At 39.6% G+C, this 7742-nt stretch overlaps 2 non-coding genes across 2 annotated transcripts; both read right to left on the bottom strand.

Moving 5' to 3' along the window:
- Nucleotides 1-318: 318 nt before the first annotated feature.
- On the bottom strand, nucleotides 319-391 carry TRNAF-GAA. The gene has a single exon. It is a non-coding gene; the product is annotated as a tRNA-Phe (tRNA).
- Nucleotides 392-6762: 6371 nt separating this feature from the next.
- Nucleotides 6763-6835, bottom strand: TRNAA-AGC. Its single transcript has one exon. It is a non-coding gene; the product is annotated as a tRNA-Ala (tRNA).
- Nucleotides 6836-7742: the final 907 nt, after the last annotated feature.

Below are 7742 nucleotides of genomic sequence, written 5' to 3'. Positions count from 1 at the left end.
GAGAAAGATGATGTTGGCTGTAGTAACGAAGGATGAGAAACAGAAGTTCAGGAAACAAGTGCTCTTGGGCTCAAAAATAACCACGTGACCTCGAAAAGAGAAGGCCCAAAATTCCTCTTCTACGGTTTGGTTTCCATTAGTGCGCCTAGCCCGCAGCCCACTCCACACAGTGACCTTAATTTCTGCACGTTCAGTCCATGGGAGAAAGGGCACTATGGAGCTCTCAAGTCTCACAGAAACACTTGCAATACCGAAGGGACTTAAAAGGAGATGAGTAACCGAGATGAAAAAAGGAAAACAAGTGAACACCAACAGGAATGCCGAAACCCGGGATCGAACCAGGGACCTTTAGATCTTCAGTCTAACGCTCTCCCAACTGAGCTATTTCGGCAGCTCTTTCAAGATTTTTGAAGCACATCTTCTCTAAGCACTTCTAAAATCTTCTAGATTTGAAGAATTCCTAATTGAAAGGGTGAATTTTCTGGGTTAAGGAAACACTGGGATTCAATTTGTTGTGAATGACCAAACAATTATTCATCTAGGAAAATGCATAACTTTTTTAATAAAGCGATTTATCGCGAATAGGAAACAGGCATCTGGTATACAATCTTTGGGGAGGAAAATGGTATGCTTTTTATTTTTATTTTTTTACTCGTTTCATTTTCGAATACGGATACACTAAGCACATGCACCGAAACTTCTTCTTTTTTTTTTTTTTTAACTTTTATTTTTTATTTTATTTTATTTTTTTTATTTAATAGCCTTTTATTTACAGGTTATATGCATGGGTAATTTTACAGCATTAACAATTGCCAAACCTCTTGTTCCAATTTTTCACCTCTTACCCCCACCCTCCCCTAGATGGCAGGATGACCAGTAGATTTTTTTTTTTTTTTTAATTTAATAGCCTTTTATTTACAGGATATATACATGGGTAACTTTACAGCATTAACAATTGCCAAACCTCTTGTTCCAATTTTTCACCTCTTACCCCACCCCCACCCCTCCCTAGATGGCAGGATGACCAGTAGATTAAATATATTAAAATATAAATTAGATACATAATAAGTATACCTGACCAAAACGTTATTTTGCTGTAGAAAAGAATCAGACTCTGAAATCTTGTACAATTAGCTTGTGAAGGAAATCGTAAAATGATGGGCATAAATATAGGGATTGGGAATTCAATGTAATGGTTTTAGTCATCTCCAGGGTTCTTTCTGGGCATAGCTGGTTCAGTTCATTACTGCTCCATTGGAAATGATTTGGTTGATCTCGTTGCTGAGGATGGCCAGGTCCATCAGAACTGGTCATCATATAGTATTGTTGTTGAAGTATATAATGATCTCCTGGTCCTTCTCATTTCACTCAGCATCAGTTTGTGTAAGTCTCTCCAGGCCTTTCTGAAATCATCCTGTTGGTAATTTCTTACAGAACAGTAATATTCCATAATATTCATACACCACAATTTATTCAGCCATTCTCCAACTGATGGACATCCATTCAGTTTCCAGTTTCTAGCCACTACAAAAAGGGCTGCCACAAACATTAGTGCATATATAGGTCCCTTTCCCTTCTTTATAATCTCTCTTTTTTTATTTATTTATTTTTATTTAATAGCCTTTTATTTACAGGATATATACATGGGTAACTTTACAGCATTAACAATTGCCAAACCTCTTGTTCCAATTTTCACCTCTACCCCCACCCTCCCTAGATGGCAGGATGACCAGTAGATGTTAAATATATTAAAATATAAATTAGATACACAATAAGTATACCTGACCAAACATTATTTTGCTGTAGAAAAGAATCAGACTCGAAATCTTGTACAATTAGTTGTGAAGGAAATCAAAATGCAGATGGGCATAAATATAGGGATTGGGAATTCAATGTAATGGTTTTAATCATCTCCCAGGGTTCTTTCTTGGGCATAGCTGGTTCAGTTCATTACTGCTCCATTGGAAATGATTTGGTTGATCTCGTTGTGAGGATGGCCAGGTCCATCAGAACTGGTCATCAATAGTATTGTTGTTGAAGTATATAATGATCTCCTGGTCCTTCCTATTTCACTCAGCATCAGTTCGTGTAAGTCTCCCAGGCCTTCTGAAATCATCCTGTTGGTCATTTCTTACAGAACAGTAATATTCCATAATATTCATACACACAATTTATTCAGCCATTCTCCAACTGATGGACATCCATTCAGTTTCCAGTTTTAGCCACTACGAAAAGGGCTGCCACAAACATTCGTGCACATACAGGTCCCTTTCCCTTCTTTATAATCTCTTTGGGATATAATCCCAGTAGTAACACTGCTGGATCAAAGGGTATGCACAGTTTGATAACTTTTGAGCATAGTTCCAAACTACTCTCCAAAATGGTTGATTCGTTCACAACCCACCAACAATGCATCAATGTCCCAGTTTTCCCGCATCCCTCCAACAATCATCATTTTTTCCTGTCATCTTAGCCAATCTGACAGGTGTGTGGTATCTTAGAGTTGTCTTAATTTGCATTCTCTGATTAACAATGACTTGGAGCATCTTTTCATATGACTAGAAATAGTTTCAATTTCTTCATCTGAGAATTGTCTGTTCATATCCTTGACCATTTTTCAATTGGAGAATGGCTTGATTTTTATAAATTAGAGTTAATTTCATATATTTTGGAAATGAGGCCTTTATCAGAACTCTTTGATTGTAAAATATTTTCCCAGTTTATTGCTTCCTTCTAATCTTGTCTGCATTAGTTTTGTTTGTACAAAAACTTTTCAGTTTGGTATAATCGAAATTTTCTATTTTGTGATCAGTAATGATCTCTAGTTCTGCTTTGGTCATAAAGTCCTTCCCCTTCCACAGGTCTGAGAGGTAAACTATCCTGTGTTCCTTTAATTTATTAATAATTTCATTCTTTATGCCTAGGTCATGAACCCATTTTGACCTTATCTTGGCACCGAACCTTCTTTTGGAATAAGAAAAAAAGAAAGACTGGGAAAAGAGATTCAGTCCCACATCTCTGCACAGGAGGGAGGAAAGTGCATTTTTATCAACGTTGGAAGGTTATAGAGGCAGAATAATCATAACGTATGTCTTGTCTCTCTTTGACCAAATCATATCCTGAGCAAAGTGGAGCAAAGGACTGCACGGAAGTACAGACGATTTTGGAATTGGCTCAAGTACTCAATTCTAGAGTGTGAATTTCTTGAACAAAATCACCTAGTGTGAAATACTTAACGAATTCTCCTTGGCCTTGTCTTGATAAACACTTCCCCTCCTCCTCCCTCCCCTCCAATTAATTGAAAAAAACCTGTATGGAGTAATGGAGAAGGAAGAAATTCATCAGGATAATTTATCTGTCGCTATTGACAATGTAATAAAAAACAACATTGCAACAATTCAGAACTCTAACCAATGTAGTGAAAAAAAGTAACAATGAATGAATAACTTGAAGGTGAAGCACATCTACTGTATCTTTCAGTAGAGAAAATGAATATAAGGACGCACACATTTCTAGACATGGCCAAAGAATTGATGTGTTTTGCTTGACTCTTTTTATTATAAGGGAAGGTTCTATGTATGTGTGAGAAATCTTTGAGAAGTGACAATGATGGGGTGGGGTGGGGAAAAGAGTGCTCCAACAAAACATTTTCTAAAAATTGAAAATGGACACTTTGAAAACTGAACTTCTCTGATAATTAATTCCATAAAGAATGGCTCTGAGAAAGGTTTTGCAAACTTGTAGGGTTATTCAGGAGGGATGGAGCAAAAAAGGAAGATGTCAGGAGAAATGAAGCTCTTGCTTCCAGGAAGAGAGGTAAGGTAGAAGATGTGGGGTTGTTAGCCTCTCACATGGTTTTCTCTAATATCTTCAGTTTCACTATTGTCTACTTGAATTTCTCTCTAGCCTTTACAACTCAACTCTAAAGTTGCCACCTTTTCCGGAAATCCAGCCTTGATGGATCCAATTTGCTGAGACCTCACACAGTGTTGTTTGCCCCCTGCCTTCAAATATTTATCATGTAATATAGGATATTTTATAGTTAATTTGTAATCAATAGAACTATAAGTAATCATTAAAGATGGGAGATTATTTCATTTCATGGATAAGGAATCTGAGGCCCAGAGAATTAAAGGACTTTGTTCAAGGTCAAACAGGAGATAAGTAGCAGGGTGAGTCTTTCTTTTTCTCCCCAAGTTAATAGTTAAGTGTAATGTTCTCTTTTCTCAAATATGGTGGTTTGCTGGTAGCAGGTTTCTTGGGGGGCTTCTGGAGGCAGCCTTAGGTTCAGTTCAAATCAATAATCACCCCAAATGCAGCCAGGAGTTAAAATCCAGATCTTTTATTGTTTCCTTCAAAATAGCCTGGTTAATTTTCTTAAAAGCCTATCTCTCTCCTTGGTTCCAAGAGCTCTTGCAGCTTTTCCTTTGCCTCTGTCAGCTTCAGCCTCCAGCTCTCTCTGAATCCAAAGTCTTCAAATTCCATTGTAGAAGTTATAATGAATCTTGACTCCTCCTCCCAAAGTGGAATTGTGGGTTAGACTTGTAAATCTCCCGAAGTCTCTAGTTGGGTTGTGAAAGCTCCTTAGATATGATCTCTTAAAGATGTGAACTCTAAAGGTGTGAGAGGTATGAACTCTAATGTGCAAGCTAATGTGAACTCTCCCAAAGGTGTGAAATCCAAAGGTGTGAACCAAGTACATAAACATTGTTTCTATCGATTCCAGTGAGTTAGCACCTTGTTTCAAGTTCTGGCCCATAACAGTTAAGGGTTTCTGATGTGTTAGTTACTGTACTAAGAGAGACAAAGAAGGGTCACAGACAGCCCTTCCCCTCAAAAGCTTACTTCTTTACCGATAGCATTTCAGTCCCTGGTTTCTACCCAACATAGAATCTAACCACAGAGATGTGTTTATGTGGTGTCCCTCCTCACCTTGTCCCCCACATCCTATTAAAGAATTATTGGAGCAATAGAGAAATGGGATTGAATTGAGTATAAAACAATGTATCTCATGTTCCCAACCTGCTAGTTGATGGATGTTGTGCCATTCTTAATTCCAGAACAATCAAAAATAAATATTTTAGTTCTCCCTACCTCGTTCTAATCAATTCTCCCAATCAATTTACATATAATCAGGGGTCAGGAGGATTGATCTATAGCCACTGAATAGAGAGGGCACTAAGTTTGAGTTAGTATCTAGGATCCTATAATAGAAGAAGAGATGGAACAAGAAGCAGACTTGTCCTGCAATCATGAGTCTAGGATCTTTTGCAAGAAGACAAACAATTGAAACAACTCTAACATGCAGCCCAGAATCTTGGTAGCTTTTTGCAGACTACCTCCTAGTCCTCTCTGGACAGTCTTATAGGAAGGCTAGGGGTAGATGAAGAGCAAAGATTCGGGCTATCCCGTCCCACAAAGAGATAGTTTAGGTAAGAAGTCTCTCCCTTTCCACTCACCTTTCTCCAAATACCAGTTGCAGGTATCTGGGAAGAGTCTCCTCAGGGCCTTCTTACAAATGTCCATATACCTCTGCTTTCAGGCTGCTACAGCTTTTGTCAGAAAGCTTAGCTCAGGTTCCAGTAGTCCTGTTTTTCCTTCCCCAAAAGACAGGAGGGAAGATTATCCTTTTCCTCCCCCAATACTCGGGGAGTATTTTTATCTATTTCATTTCCCCATCACATCCAAGGCAAGGTCTTCATTATTAATATTATCCCCACCCTTGGCAATGGAGAATTCTCGTTAAATGCTTGTTGAATTGCCCCTAAAATATGTGCCTTGAATAATAATAAAAATAATAAATGAATATTCCTTGTCAGGCTATCACTTTTCCCTATAGATTAGACCTATTATCTTACTCTTCAGTCTCAGTGTGATCTCAGCCTCTCTATCTCCTCTGCCTGAGCCTTCCCTTCTTACTCCCTAGAAGGACAGCTATGAACGAAACTCCAGTGGCTCCCACAGCTGAACTTCCTTTCTCACTACACGCAGCAAAGGTTTCCACCTTCACCCCATTCCCACCATACCCCTTCTCTCCCCTGGGACTCTCACACTGGAGGACTGAGAAGTCCTGTTCTGGAACCCTCCTTCTGAGAGGGAGGCCTGTTCTGGGCCAGAGGACGAGATGCTTTTGTGTGGGTCCCCGACGTGAAATCTCCTTCCACTGGCACAAGGGCAAAGTGCTCCCTCCCTTGCAGGAACACCCAGATCTGGGTAGCGGGAAAGACTCGCATTCGGTCGCGGTCAGCGTTTCCACTATTTCGTACTGGAGCTATTTTGCTGAGGAGAGAACTTGTGCTTTTCTAAGTGAAGAAGTGGAGAGGGAGTGCTGGGTAACCGGCCGCCCGAGGCCCTTCCACAATGACTGCACAGTCCAAGCACAGGATGATGGGAGAAGACGGATTTCTCTGACTTTATCTGGGGTACGGATCGCTCTACACCTAGAAAAAGTTTCCAAGCCGCGAATTAGCTGCACGGTCTTAGTGTCCTTTGACCTTGTCTTATTGGACTATATCAGCGATACCGGGTCTCCTAAAACCCGATCTTGAACACTTGTAGGTGAACAATGCACAGCTTCATCTGACACTGGCTGGTAAAGAAAATCAGGAACTCTTGGTCTCATTAACAGCCTGGGGCCAATCTGTGAACTTCAGGTACAGAAGGTATTGTATTAATGATGAAGAACTGACTTAATTTTTCCCAGACACATCTAGAGAACTTCCCGCTTAAGTCCCAGCTGCAGGCCAGAGGACAAAACTGGCATGGAGAATGCGGGTATCGATCCCGCTACCTCTCACATGCTAAGCGAACGCTCTACCATTTGAGCTAATCCCCCAAGGTCGAAAAGGCTTTTTCTTCTTGTTCCTCTTACGATATTATTCGTGAAATAGAGTTGGAGTCTATGGTGAAATTGAAATTTGAAGTAAAATGCAACAAGAAAGAAAAACTAAGAATCGTTAAGTAGTAGAGCTGGAGAGAGGGAATGAAACAAAACTACCAAACTGAGAGGAGAGGAGAGGATACTTGGTATAGAGTGAAGAGGAGGCTTCTTGGTCCCAGGAACGCTAAATTTAGATGAGCTTAGCTCCTTGGCATGGTATTTAGATTTGTATTAGAACTACATGGGAAAGTGGACTGGCAGCAAGCTGTGGACCAGAGAAGTGCACTGACAGCAGGGCTAGGAGGTGGAGAATGACCAGTGGAAGAGGAAGCTTATCATTATGAGTTGGTAGTGCTTGATTGCTCTCTCTCTGTGTGCATAAATTTGTGTTCGCTTACAGTTATCCTATTTGTCTCCAGGAGAATATAAATTCTGAGGGCAAGGACTTTGGTTTTTCTCCTTAGCATACTCAGTGTAAGCACCTTGTATGAAATAAGTATCATTAAAAATTCAAAGAAAACTGCCTTGTGGACTTCAAGTTTGCTAGAATCAGGGAAGAGACACCTCCCACAGTTTAGAGATGTAATCAAGAAATTCTTTGAGAATAAGTTAGCAACTCCTTAAGGTGGGGCTAATTGAGTAGGATGGAGTTACATAAGATCTTTTTTTTTTTTTTTTTTTTTTTTAATAGCCTTTAATTTACAGGATATATACATGGGTAACTTTACAGCATAAAATTGCCAAACCTCTTGTTCCAATTTTTCACCTCTTACCCCCCACCCTCCCTAAATGGCAGGATGACCAGTAGATGTTAAATATATTAAAATATAACTTAGATACACAAATAAGTATACATGACCAA

The sequence above is a fragment of the Sarcophilus harrisii genome, chromosome 1 (genome assembly GCF_902635505.1).
Source record: "Sarcophilus harrisii chromosome 1, mSarHar1.11, whole genome shotgun sequence".
NCBI classification, from domain to species: Eukaryota; Metazoa; Chordata; class Mammalia; order Dasyuromorphia; family Dasyuridae; genus Sarcophilus; species Sarcophilus harrisii.
Note: the sequence above shows the minus strand (reverse complement) of the source record. Positions and strands in the feature narration are given on the sequence as shown.